This window comes from Saccopteryx bilineata, chromosome 1 (assembly GCF_036850765.1).
Source record: "Saccopteryx bilineata isolate mSacBil1 chromosome 1, mSacBil1_pri_phased_curated, whole genome shotgun sequence".
Classification (NCBI taxonomy): domain Eukaryota; kingdom Metazoa; phylum Chordata; class Mammalia; order Chiroptera; family Emballonuridae; genus Saccopteryx; species Saccopteryx bilineata.
Genome location: NC_089490.1, coordinates 380,778,633 through 380,791,216, shown reverse-complemented (window position 1 = coordinate 380,791,216; position 12,584 = coordinate 380,778,633). Strand labels below are relative to the sequence as shown.

Genomic DNA, 12,584 nt, shown 5'->3' with positions numbered 1-12,584 from the left:
AACTGAGACCCCAGAAGAACCCATCCATTTGCCCCTGGCCCCACAGCTCGCTGTTGGCAGAGCCAGGATCAGATTCCGGATCTCATCCCCTGACTTGTGTTGTCTCCGAAATGCCACCTGGGACCAACACCCAAACTCTCTCTCAACAACTCTCCTCTCTGCAAAGTTGATACCAACCTTTGGATGTTACAGGGACTTTTGTGAAGCCTTAAAGGAACTGACTGTCCTGTTGGTTAGAGTTGTTTGGTTGTTGTTTCTTTTAAATGATCTCAGAACACCACAAAGGATTACTAGGGCTTCCCACTAACTCTGCCTCCAGGTATTTCACAGTGAAAGTGGTCCGGCAGCCGGCTCATCGGAGCACAGTTCTCCAAATGACGGCAGCAGCTGACGTGGTCTCCCCCAAAGACATCGGGGAGTGGTCCCCAGCCAGCTCCACAGCAGCATTTAGATTGAGCTGCACACGCAAAAGGGTTTACACAGAGGGTTGACGCACGGAGGTGGTGAGCAGGCTGCGCAGGGTTTGAGGCAGCTGAGTTCAGAAGAATGCAGACACGCACACCTCACACCCTTGCTGGAGTCCTGCCCCAGCCCTTGCGGAAAAGACAAACAAATTCTCTCAGGTATCGCGCAGGCCAAGCTTCGGCTGACATACTGTCTGGTTCCCGAACAGCGGAGGGAGCCCAAAGCGGCCCCTTAATCCTGGTCTTTGCTAGAAACCTAACTGCTGACACAGACGCCTTCAACAGAAACCCAGCCTGTGTCAAAAAGAATCCACAAAGTTGGGGAACGTTCTGGAACCAGTGAGGAGAGGAGCAGGAAACCAGCGGTGTCCCTGGCATTTGCCAAGTAGCTAAAGTGAAACTGGAACACGATGGGTACGTGACAGAAACCTCTACACCCCGACATGGAGGAGAGGGAGCGAGAATGAAAGTCTAGAGAGGTAAATGCATGCTCTTATGTAGCACATGGTTATATGCAAAATAAATGGAACAAATAAGGCTGGAAGGTTGTTTGAAGGGGCATGGGTAGGTGTTGACCAAGTTCTCCCATAGGCCCCAGTCAAAAAAGGGAGAGAAAGATCTTCTGCTGAGTTCCATTGCTCTCCAAAACCCTCGTGGGCACAGGTGACCCATCAGCACACCAGGGCCAAGAACAGGGTCAGGCAAGCAGACACTCTCTCTGGGTCAGGCCCTTAGGGTGTGCACCCTTGATGTCTCAACTGGTCTCAGCCCAGTCCCATCCCCCAAAGCGCACATGCCGTCCACTTTAATGCGGATGGCGTTATTTATTTTATTTTATTTTTTTCAAAGCTCACACACAGAGTAAAGGTGGCTGACTTTCACTGTAGTCCTATCCTTTTACTACAGAGTGGGGGGAAAAAAAAGCTGTACTCTATCCAAAAAGCTTCACACAGGTATCCAGGTGCCCTTAAATTTCTGACAAAGAACTTGGTGAACTGGCATGCTCCTGTAGAACCTGGCTGTGCGCTTCTGCTTTTCAGTGGAACTAGTATATATAATTGTATATATAATATTTATCTTGCTACAGAAATATAATTTTTTTTAAAGAATGGGGTGGGGATGGGGGAGAGGCAGAGAATATCTTCTACACATTTGAAGAGTAAAAAAAGGCTTCAAAACCCCAGAGTATGTTAGAGATGGAACGATTGAGGGTTTAAAAACAAAGTCAAATTTAATAGACCGTTTAAATTCCTAGTTGATGGTAATTAGAGAGTGTACAGTATTTCTTTAAACCCTGTTAGACAAAACTTAATCTAATTTAGATAATCACTAACCTTTGCTTTCTCTCTCTCTCTCTTCCCCTCCCCCCATTCCTTCAAATAAAATGCAAGAATTGCTCTGCAAAGGCCATAAACTGGCAAAGCAGAAGAAAAGAATATTTAAAGAGAATAACCGTCAAGTGTTACCTGAAAGGGCCAAGTCCAATTAAAATGAAAACAGGTGTCACGGGCTCCCTAATCTACACCAGATTATAACCTGAGGATTCTATCCGGCATCTTCACAACAGAAGGGAAGTCAGGGTACTTCCTCCCCCACTCTTCCCCTCTGGGCACCGCATCTGGCACACCAGTCACCAGGTCTCTCTGGGCCATGTGACAGCGTCCCCGGCCAGATCCATGCTAGTGACTCACTATATTCACAGGATCTCCTTCTTTCGTGGAATAAGGACCGTGAGAATTGTCAAGACTGTCCCTTCAGTTCCTCCACTGTTCACCCACCTCCCGTCCCCTCATGTTAGAGTTCCCGCACTGTTCTGATGTCAGCTTCCGATCCAGAAACTTCCACATGAATCACTAGGACCTTCTTGAGTACATGCGACCCTGGGTTCTTCGTGGAAGGCCTTCAAGGTTAGAAATCAAATGTAATGGAAAGAACAAGGAGCTTAAGTTAATGGTTGTGTGACATCAGGAAAGTAATTACTTCTGGAAGCCTCCACTTTCACATCTTAAAATAAAGGACCTTCCTCACACTAAAAATAAAAATAAAATGAAGGACGAGATATCTACCTACTTGGGCTGTTGGAAGGCTCAAACAACATTACCGTGGGTGTACCTGGCTCACAGAATTTGCCCAATACATAAGTTGGCTCTTTTAGCTGTTCAAGTTTCAAAGGAAATGTTAGATTCCCCAGCCTTTAACAAAAACACGAATTAACTCAAGTTCACCTCTAATGCCTCATCATCACCCTGCGTCATCTACACTCCCATCCTCCTCCTCGGCTCCACAGTGCAATCTTCCCTAGTAAAACAGTGCCTTCTGCTTAACAGGGTACCACTCTCTCTGTCCCCAAATTCCTAATCATATCCCCCATAAAATATTTGATTCCCAAATTTCAGCAGTGGGAGATATTAACTCACACTGATCTGTTAATAAACGATCACTTGCTTCTATCATTAACAAACGATTGCTTTTAACAAACACTTTTACATTCTGCATATAGATAGGCAACTCTAGGGAACAAACTTTTAATGACAGCCCTTAGACACAGCAGGGAACTTTCAGAGGGGCTCAAGTTATCTTTGTCAAATCAATTCTTTATTAATCTAGCTCTGCAAAAAAAAAAAAATGATTAAAAGGAAAAAAGCTACAATTCCAAAAAGATCTGGGTATATTTTACCTTGCACAAGAGCAGTACAAAAGGAATAACCACAGGGATATACACATGCATCCCACAAATCCTTAGGTTAGAGAAACACTTAAGAAACATACGAAGTCTTTACTAAATACCACTTTCTATTGATGATTTAAATATTGCACATACATCATCAATAAACAAAAAAGGTTATGACATTTAGGTCTGGATTACCAGCATGAAATTTTCACATAGCGGTATAACCGGGTTCTAAAGATAAGATTAGGATTTTTTTTTTCAATCCTTTAGCCACTCTGTGTATTATGTGACATTAAAACAGAGAGAGAGAGAGAAAGAAGCCACCAGGTTAACTATAATCTGATGGACAGCAGAGGAAGTGAATGGAGAGAAAGACGGCTTCAGTGCAGGCTGACACCATAAACCTGGAGCAACAGATCAGGAACCCGTTCTCAGCTCCACTCCTGTGTGTGTGACTCTGGACCTTTTTGTAAATGTTATTTATGGACTGATTTTAGGGAGGCAGGAAGGAAAGAGAGAAACATCAATTGGTTGTCCCACTTATTTATGCATGCATTGGTTGATTCTTGTGTGTGCCCTGAGCAAGGGATCGAATTTACAACCCTGGTGTATTAGGATGATGCTCCAACCAACTGAGCTACTCAGGTCAGGGCTAGACGTTTTTTCAAAATAGGGGACATTTTTGTAATGTTGAAACACAGATCATTATAGAAATCCTACTTACTGAAATAAATATACATCTATGACTCTCTGGATATGAAAGAAATGAGGTATCCTCATCAAGAAACAAACCAGTCAAAACTGAACCCTTGAGAAATAAGCCAGTTGGACTAACTCATCTCTAATGCCTTTCTTTTGTACACTATTAATGATTCTAGCTGTTAGAAGCATCAATAAAGTACTGAAATGAAAATGGTTAGGGTTGCAAAAACTGAAGACAACTTCGTGAATTGACCAAGCATTGTTTCCCTTTTCTGCTATGTTCTATGCTCTGCACAGCACCTTAAGTCAGATTCTAGAACTCAATCCTGCAAGCAGAGAAGACAGGCCAGCCAGGTTCCACAGAGGAGCGCTACACCATTCTCAGTCGCACTGGGAAACCTCACCACCAGTTACATTTAAAATGTTGCTGAATTACTTTCTGCAAGCTCCATTTCCCTTCCTGACTCATTTGCTGCTGCACGTTGTCAATAATACAGCCTTCCACCTCAGAACAATTTACTGCAGCACAGCATTGTGACATTTTGCAACATGTAGGCCAATGAAATGTCAAGTCTGCGCCGCAGGGTGGTCAGGATCACCAAAGGTAGGTCAAAGGGTTAGTCTCCAGGGCTTGATCAGCGAGCACACTTTGGGGTGGGAGGCGAGGTTAGAGGATGGAGACAATCTGGACCTTTAGCGTCTTGGTCCAGAACTGTGCCCCAGCAAGGATGCTTAGAGACTCCAGCGCAGAGCTTTCTCTGTGCGGATCCTCGGAGCAGACATGCCGCTGAGCCCCGCGCGTGAGCCGTCGGTCTTGTGGGGCGCATCGCAGTAATTGAAACCTTGCATACCGCAGGATTGCAGTGCATCTATAAATACCGCCTTACTGCTGACGAACAAAACGCGGGCTCCTGGCACCGCGGGGGAAGAGGCGGCGGCATGTGACCGAGGGCAGGGGCCGGGTAGAACAGGGGAAACCCCCACTGCGACCAGAGAGGCACCCCAGATCCGATTCCTGAAGCACAATTTGTAAGTGCACAGCTGGTTCTGACCCAAGGCGGCCTCCCCTACTGGGTAGGGAGGATCGGAGCTGCGCGGGCTGGGGATCCCGAGCGCCCCCTGTGCGTAGTGAGCACGCCACGCGCGCACAGTAGGCGCGCAGGGAAAAGCCTAGCCAAATGGAGGGCGGGCGGGGAAGATGAAGCGACCGGGGATGCTGCCGGCGCCAGAGCCGCTGGCCCCAGCCCAGTCTCCCGCGGGCTGCGCCCGGCCCCCAGTCGGCGCCCGTCCAGCGGCGCGCGGGACAAAGCCGCTGCCTTCCCTGCCCTCCCCTCCCACGCCTCCCTCCGGAAAAAGGGAATGGCAGGAAAAGATGTGCTGTTTCGGGGCGCCGAATCGCCCGCGCCGAGTGGGACAGCTCCTGCCCCACAGGCCGATGGGATAATGAGAAACAAGCAAACTTTCTTTTTCGATATGTTGGCAGCATGGGTCCCACGATCGGCGGCATCCTGCATCCCAGCCCACGTTGGTGCCTGCCCACCCTAAATCGCAGTCGCGGAGCGCGCCTTTGCCCCTCCCCCAGGGTCCTTTATGCCTGGGCAGCGTCCGATGCGAGGGTCCTCAGCATTGCCGGGATTCCCCAGCCGGTTGCCCCAAATGTGACGCTTTCTCCAAGCCCCCTTTTCCCGTGCCCCACCGGACTGTGTCCGGCATACCCCACGATTTTGTTCTCAATCCTGTGCCACTGCTGGGCCAGCGACTCTGCCCTCCGCCCCCGGAGACTTCCCCACTCACCCCCTCAGGGTCCCGGGAGAGAGTCACTTAGAGTCGTGCATACCCGCAGCTCGCCTCCTCCCTTGACTGCGCGCCCAGGAAAAAGTTTCCCGTCTTCCCGAGAAAGTTTTCTCACCCGAGAGAAATGAGCCCCGGGGATGGCTCTACCCGCCGCGCTCTGCCCAGCTCTGCCTCCTCGGTCCTCTCCCAGCTCTGCCGGCCGCCGGGTCTCGTCCAGCCTCAAGCCTTATCCAACGCGAGTCAACAAACCAGGCGGCTGCGGAGCTCCCAGAGCCGGACTGGTGACACGTTTCCCTCTTCTCTCATCTTGCGCCCTCCTCCCCCTCCTCCCCCTCCTCCCCCCCCTCCTCCTCCTCCTCCTCCTCTTCCTCCTCTTCCTCCTCTTCCTCCCCCCCCTTTTCCTGCCCTGTGTTCATCGCTTCAGTTTCTTTCCAAGGGCCCCCACCTCCCTCCATCCCATTCCTCCCCAGCAACAAGCAACAAGTCTCACCGACTGTGTGTGTGTGTGGGGGGGGGGGGGGGGGGGCCTGCACTTACATCCAGTTCAGCAACTTCAGGAAATCCAACTCTTTAACTTGAAAAGCCCGGAAGGATGCAACAGGTCAAGGGAGCTCGGTGCTGAGTTTCCCTCACACATGAAGAGATACCCCCACATCCAGTACAGGATCCCCCCCTCCCACCACCCCCCAGGACGGGAAACGCTACCGAGAAGAAGCCAAGGGGTGATTCTAAGGTTCACTGGAGAACTAGAGCCTGGGACTTTGATGGTTTTAAGGAACAGTTCCCTCGCCCATTCCAGAAGTTGTTTTAAGTGCATTCGTGAAAATACAATTTCAGTTAAGTCTCTCCTTTAGATTTGCAAAACTTTTTTAAAGCTTCTAAATTCTTTTTCCAACCAAAGTTTTTGTGGATTGGACAGTCCTTCAGAGTTTGAAACACAGAAAAACCAACCAATCCCCAAGCTAAAAACAATGTAAAATTATTTTCAAAACTTTTTTTTTTTTTTGCAGGTGTTAAGAATGTGATGCAGCTGTTTTTGGGACTCACTGGGTTGCATAATTTCACCCTATGGCTGAGCAGGAAATACTTTTAAAATGATGCCCGCTTGCTAACACATCACACTTAGGCTTTGAAACCACAGTGACATTTGCAGAAGAAAAGATGTGTCTTTTTAAAGTCAAAACTGAGAAGAAAAAAAAAACATGTTTATTTTGACCACTGAGACCTTACAGGTCCTATGTAAGGGTTGCTGGTCAGGGTGTGCTCAAAGGGGCGGGGGAAACTGATGAAACTCTGGGTGTCTCACTTTCCTGTGACATTAGTGAAAGCTAAAACACTCTCAGTACAAGCCCCAGGATGATGGAGAGACTCTAAGTCTTATCCCAGGAATCACAGAAAGGGACTTGGCCCCAGGCACGTGCCCAGGAAAGAAAAGCATGAAGGGGCAGTGATCTGGGAGGGGATTTGAGCTACACCCTTGAGCAGCTGTGCCTAGAGCTTACGAGCAAAAGCTTGGAGCCAGCGGTCCAGGCCTTGTGTACCACAACCTTCTCTTACTAGCTGCAGGATAAGAGCCAACTGACTTCATTTTGCTGTGCTTCAGTTTGCAACCACGAAAATGGAAACAACTGCAGTAGCGATCGCTTAAGGTTGTTATGAGGATTTGATGCATTTATACAGATAAAGTTCTTACAATCTCTGCTGGGATTAGACAACTATTATTACTATAATTATCCCGCATATCTGAGAGGTGAAAAGGAAGCTATTTCTACAAGGCTCCAGGAAGACTGATTTGGGAACATGGATTCTGTATTGCAAAATCCCTCATCTCTTTAAATCTTTATTTAGTAAGGTTCAGGGTCTCTTTAAAATTGTAACCACTCCTCTCATTCAACTCTACTTTTCCTTTTTCCATTGCATCTATCACTTGTCACATATTATATAATTTACTTGTTTTGTTTTTTTAAATGCATTATCTCTCTCCCAACAACTCTTACTTCTAGCCAGCTCAGCTCTGCAAAAACATGGATTTGTTCTGTTTACTGATGTTGCCCAAAATTCTAGAACAGTGCCTGGCATACCCTGTGCACCCAGTAAATATTATGTCAGTGAAGGGTAAGTAGATTTGTTTAGCAGATTTATGCTGTACGGAGTGCTTATGGTGGGTTGGGCACTGTGCAATTAAAAAAACAACTAAAACATAATCCCGGGCCCATCCTAGGATGAAAGAGGCTCCCTCTGGCAGTCATACACTGCCTGGCAAAGAGAAGGGTCACAATGCATGTGATGCCAGCTGGGGGTGAGGGGTGCCAAATAAGAGTATTCAGGGACTAGAAGAAAGGCGTAAAGAGGTTAAAGTCTCTTCCAACCCTAGAGGTTGCTAAGTGTGTAAACAGAATTTTCTTAAAATAAGAAGTAGCCAATATTTTGGTGTAAATCAGAACGATGACCAAAGGGTGATTAATATATTGTACTTGTCACCACCTAAAATTTTACCAAAATTCTACCTAAATGTCACTCGAACATCGCCTTTTCTTATTAAGAAACAGAATTATTTTTAGGACAAACAGTATACTCTATTTAAACATTCATTTATGAAAGAGGAAATTAGGTCATAATTAGACATATCAGGTATATAGCTTACCATGCCAAAGCCTCTGAAATGGAAGTTGGCCCAGTCAAGGTCCCTGATGAAAGGGCTGGCCTTAGGCAGCCCCTTTTAAAACCAAGGGAAAGCACCTGACCCAAATGCAGCCAAAATTTATGACAAACTCCTACATGAAAAAGTTACACTGAGCCAATCAGATTCCATTTCAGAAATGTGAACATACACACACACACACACACACACACACACACACACACACACACTCTGTAGCTAGTATCCAGGACAAAAGCTGAAAGGTCATGACTTTATTCGAACTCTAGACACTAGCAGATTGGCTGACTGAGGTGTATATTCAATGTTTATTGTTTGGTCCCTCCTGTGTCAACATTTTAAAAAAATAATTGCTTACATGTAAAAATCAGAAAACTTCACGCAAAAATATGGATTTTCAGCTTGCCTTGAAAAATCTGGAAACCCGGCGTTGATTGTGCGGCAGGCCCTCCCAGCCACAGGTAGCTGGGACTGAAGCACTTCTCTCCCCTGGAGACAGGGCGTGCAATTTCCAGTTTGCCACAAGCCCGGGCACTCCCTGCTCACTGCTTCTTTTGTTCCCAGCCTGCTCACCGTGTCCCTGCCACCTGATGCAGCTAAAGAAGGGATGCTGGCAACTATTAGGAGGGGCCAGAGGTATGAGTAAGCAGAAATTATGCTCTGGGATGGCATGGCTTTATGCCATTTTCCTCCCCAGCTGCATAGCAATAAGCTTTTTTAACCGAAATGTGCTCGGACTCACATAATTCGGACACTACTTGAAGTAACGGAAGCTGTGGGGTGAAAATGGAAGCCAGTGAGCATCAAGAACGTGAGAATAAGCAGAGGCCTGCCCTATGGGTGCCTTGGGTTCCAAACCACCATCCACTTCCTGCTCTTCCACAAGCTGGTTCTGCTTCTCCTTTGTTCCTCTAACAATCCCTGCCCATCACATCCTGGGGGCACATTTCTACCCCCAGTCTTATCAGACTGTTTGGGAAGGGTTAGGTGCTTGTCCAAAGTTATACACAAACAAGAAAGAACGGGGCAGGGATCCCTCATCCCAATTCAGTGCTCTTGAACTACACTATACTCCCTCTTGGTCTGATTAACTACTTTCATCTCTGAATAATAGTGAAAGTCACGTCCGTTTTACAGAATTACACCATTCAATGCTTTCGAGATCTGTAGAACAGACAAGAAATAAATGTCAGCAGAAGTAAGGTGTTCAAGGTCTGGACTCCGGTTTGGACCTCCTTCCATGACACTTCAGTGTCTTATGCCTTGTCCAAAAAACTATTCCAGTGAAGGAAGGACTCATACCCTTCCATAAGTTATCTCCTTTATATAGATGGAACAACAGAGGCCCCGGAAAGATCCTCAGCCGATGCCTTGTGCAGAGGTTGTGAGGAGTGCAGGTAGGTCCCCTGGGCCTGTGCAGTGTGAAAACACACAGATTTTCAGGTCGTCCAAGCTCCAGTCATAAAATAAGTTAATGTAGTTATTCATGAGAAATACTAATCTAGATATAGAACTTGCATAAGCACTCACTATACATCAACAGTATTGCACCATCCATAAAAACAGGAGGACCATTTAAGAAATGAGCTCAGCCTCTGATCTAACACCAGGGTGTAAATTCAGTGACTTTTGGTACTGCAGGAAAACTTAATGCACAAATGAAATAGTTTACCTTCCTCCTAGCCCTCTTCTTAAGTTCCACAGTAGAAAAATTGAGAACCTTGAAGTGGGTTTTTGTTTTTGGAAAAATGTTGGGTGACAGAAACAAAAATATAGTTTTTCATCCTTTTCTTGATAGCCAAGGGGTATTTCCAGGATGTTGGTTTTTACTCTCTTTTCTGGCTTTGCTATTGGGAAGTGTCTGTCACCTACTTTCAAGAGGCTGGTATTTAATTCGATCTGATTGCCTTTTAAGAACGCCTTGAATGAGCAAATCTTCAAAGTGAAAAGAATTTTAGCAATCCTACACTAATTCCCCCTGTGTTATTCAGATTTCTGTTGTTCCTTTCCACAATTCGAAGTCAGTCAGTTGGCTGACAAATATTGACTGGTTGCTTCTTGGTGTGAAGTACGGGAAGTGCCACAGTGAACAACACAGAGTCTCAACCATCAGGGAGCAGAAGACAATAAACACATGGAGACAAACACATTAAGGAGAGCATTTGAAACACCGGTCCAAGCTGTGACCAGGATAATGTAGAACCCTTGGGTTACTGGAGGGAGAAGAAAAGGGCTCTATTTAAAGTCATTGGAGAAGACAGATTTGGAGTTGAGATTTAAATAAAGAACAGAGTCACTCCTTAGGAACAGGAGGTCATTCCAAACAGAATAAATGGCCAGTACAGAGGCCTTGAGTCAAGGAGAAGCGTGGTAAGTTAGAGGTGTAAAAAGAAGGCCCGAAGGGTTGATGATAGCAAACCGCTGGAAAGGGGAACAAGATGAGATTCAAGAACTAGTTCAGGGTCAGCTCACAGGAGACATGCTAAGTCATGGTAAAAGCATAGTCACGGTGGGAAGAAGTCAAAGGGTTTGGGATAGGAGGTTGTGTGGCTGATTTCTGCATTAGAAAAATCCCTCTGGCCTGACCAGGCGGTGGCACAGTGGATAGAGTGTCAGACTGGGGTGCGAAGTAACCGGGTTCGAGACCCAGAGATCGCCAGCTTGAGCGCGGGCCCATCAGGTTTGAGCAAAAGCTCACCAGCTTGGACCCAAGGTCTGCTGGCTACAGCAAGGGGACACTGGGTCTGCTGTAGCCCCCCGGTCAAGGCACATATAGAAATCAATGGACAAATAAGGAACCCCAATGAAGAATTGATATTTCTCATCTCTCTCCCTTTGTGTCTGTCTGTCCCTCACTCTGACTCTCTCTGTCTCAGCCACACACACACACACACACACACACACACACATACACAAAAATTCCTCTGGCTAATATGTGGTGGGTGAACTAGAAAACGGGCAGAGATGAGGGCTTGCAGTTCTTTTAAGGAGGTGGCCACAATACACCAAGGAAAAAATGATGATGTTTGGATTAGGTTTGCGGCAACTATATTTATAAAACATTAGCGAACAAGAGATGATGGAACTGTTTGAAGAACTGGATAACAAGAAAAAGATAGTGGCCATGAGTGATGCTTGATTTTTTGTTTGTTTGTTTATCTGAGTAATGATATGAACAGTGGTGCCATTTACTGAGAAGGAAAGACAGGGTAGAGATTAAAGTTAGGAGAATCAGTAGTTCCTCTTTATACTTATGTTAAGTTTGAAATGCCTGATCAAGAGCCAAGGAGAGAAGTCAAGTAGGCATTTGAATGTATGAGATGACATTGAGGGCAGGAGGGATAAATTTCAGACCTCTCAACATAAATGCATGTACTGAAAACCAAGGCAGGAGGTGTGATGCCTTGGAGAGTAAATATGGATGGAGAAGAGGTGCCAGAAAGAAGAGAGGAGCTTAGTAAAAGAAAAAGAACCAACAGAGGAATACAAAGAAGCAAGCTGCTCATGAGACCAGGAAATCCAGGAGAATGGGTATGGAAGTCTACAGAAGGTGTTCCAAGAAGGAAGGATTGGTCAAGTATGTCCAAAGCTGTCAAAAAATCAAGTAAAATAAGAATTAATTTTTCTTTGGCAAAATGTAGGTCACTGGTGACTTTGATAAAGGTCTTTTCAGTGAAGTGGTGCAGGGGGAAATCTCATCAGAGTGGGCTGAGGAGAGACAGAGATGAAGAAATGGAGACTGTGAATCCTAACAACTCTTCCGAGAGTTTCTCTGTGAAGAAAAGCAGAAAAATGGGGCTATATCTGGAGGGGGGGTGCAAGGTCAAGAGAGAGTCTGTTTATTTGATTATCTGATTGATTCTTTTTAACTGGGTGATGAATAATAAGGCATGATTTGAAAGGCTGGTGAGAATTGTCCAGTACAGAGAGAAATTGATTTATGTACCCTGATCACAGTTTGTAGAAAGAGGAAAGGAATATCTAGATGTTGTCTTGAATACATTGTCCAAATGTGGCGCATTTCAACATATTTTTAAGTGTAATATACTGACCTGTTGAAAAATAAATAAATAAATAAAAATTGTCCTCTTGAGACTCTGATAAACAGATGTTAGAGGAAACACTGTGGAGTAAGATAGTGACATGCACAAGGATGGTTCTCATACCAGGGCTTCTGCATTACACAACTGCAAGGAACACCAGTCACTTAGATTATAGTATAAATAGTGTCTCATGGAGTCAGCAGGCTTGACCTAAAAGGATTCTCTGGGCTAGCTCCTTCACCAACCAACCA

The 12,584-nt window shown here is 45.9% G+C and overlaps 1 protein-coding gene across 4 annotated transcripts in view; it reads right to left on the bottom strand.

Moving 5' to 3' along the window:
• Positions 1–12,584, bottom strand: part of PRR5L (proline rich 5 like) — a 123,515-nt gene that overhangs the window by 63,654 nt on the left and 47,277 nt on the right. The window contains exon 1 of one of the 4 annotated variants that reach the window (XM_066251287.1): positions 5,675–5,944. The exons of 1 other annotated variant lie outside the window; for it this stretch is intronic. The gene's annotated coding sequence lies outside the window, so the exon portion shown is untranslated. Of the gene's footprint in view, positions 1–5,631; positions 5,945–12,584 lie in introns of those variants that run through there. 2 more of the 4 variants (XM_066251286.1, XM_066251293.1) reach the window with 2 other exon arrangements.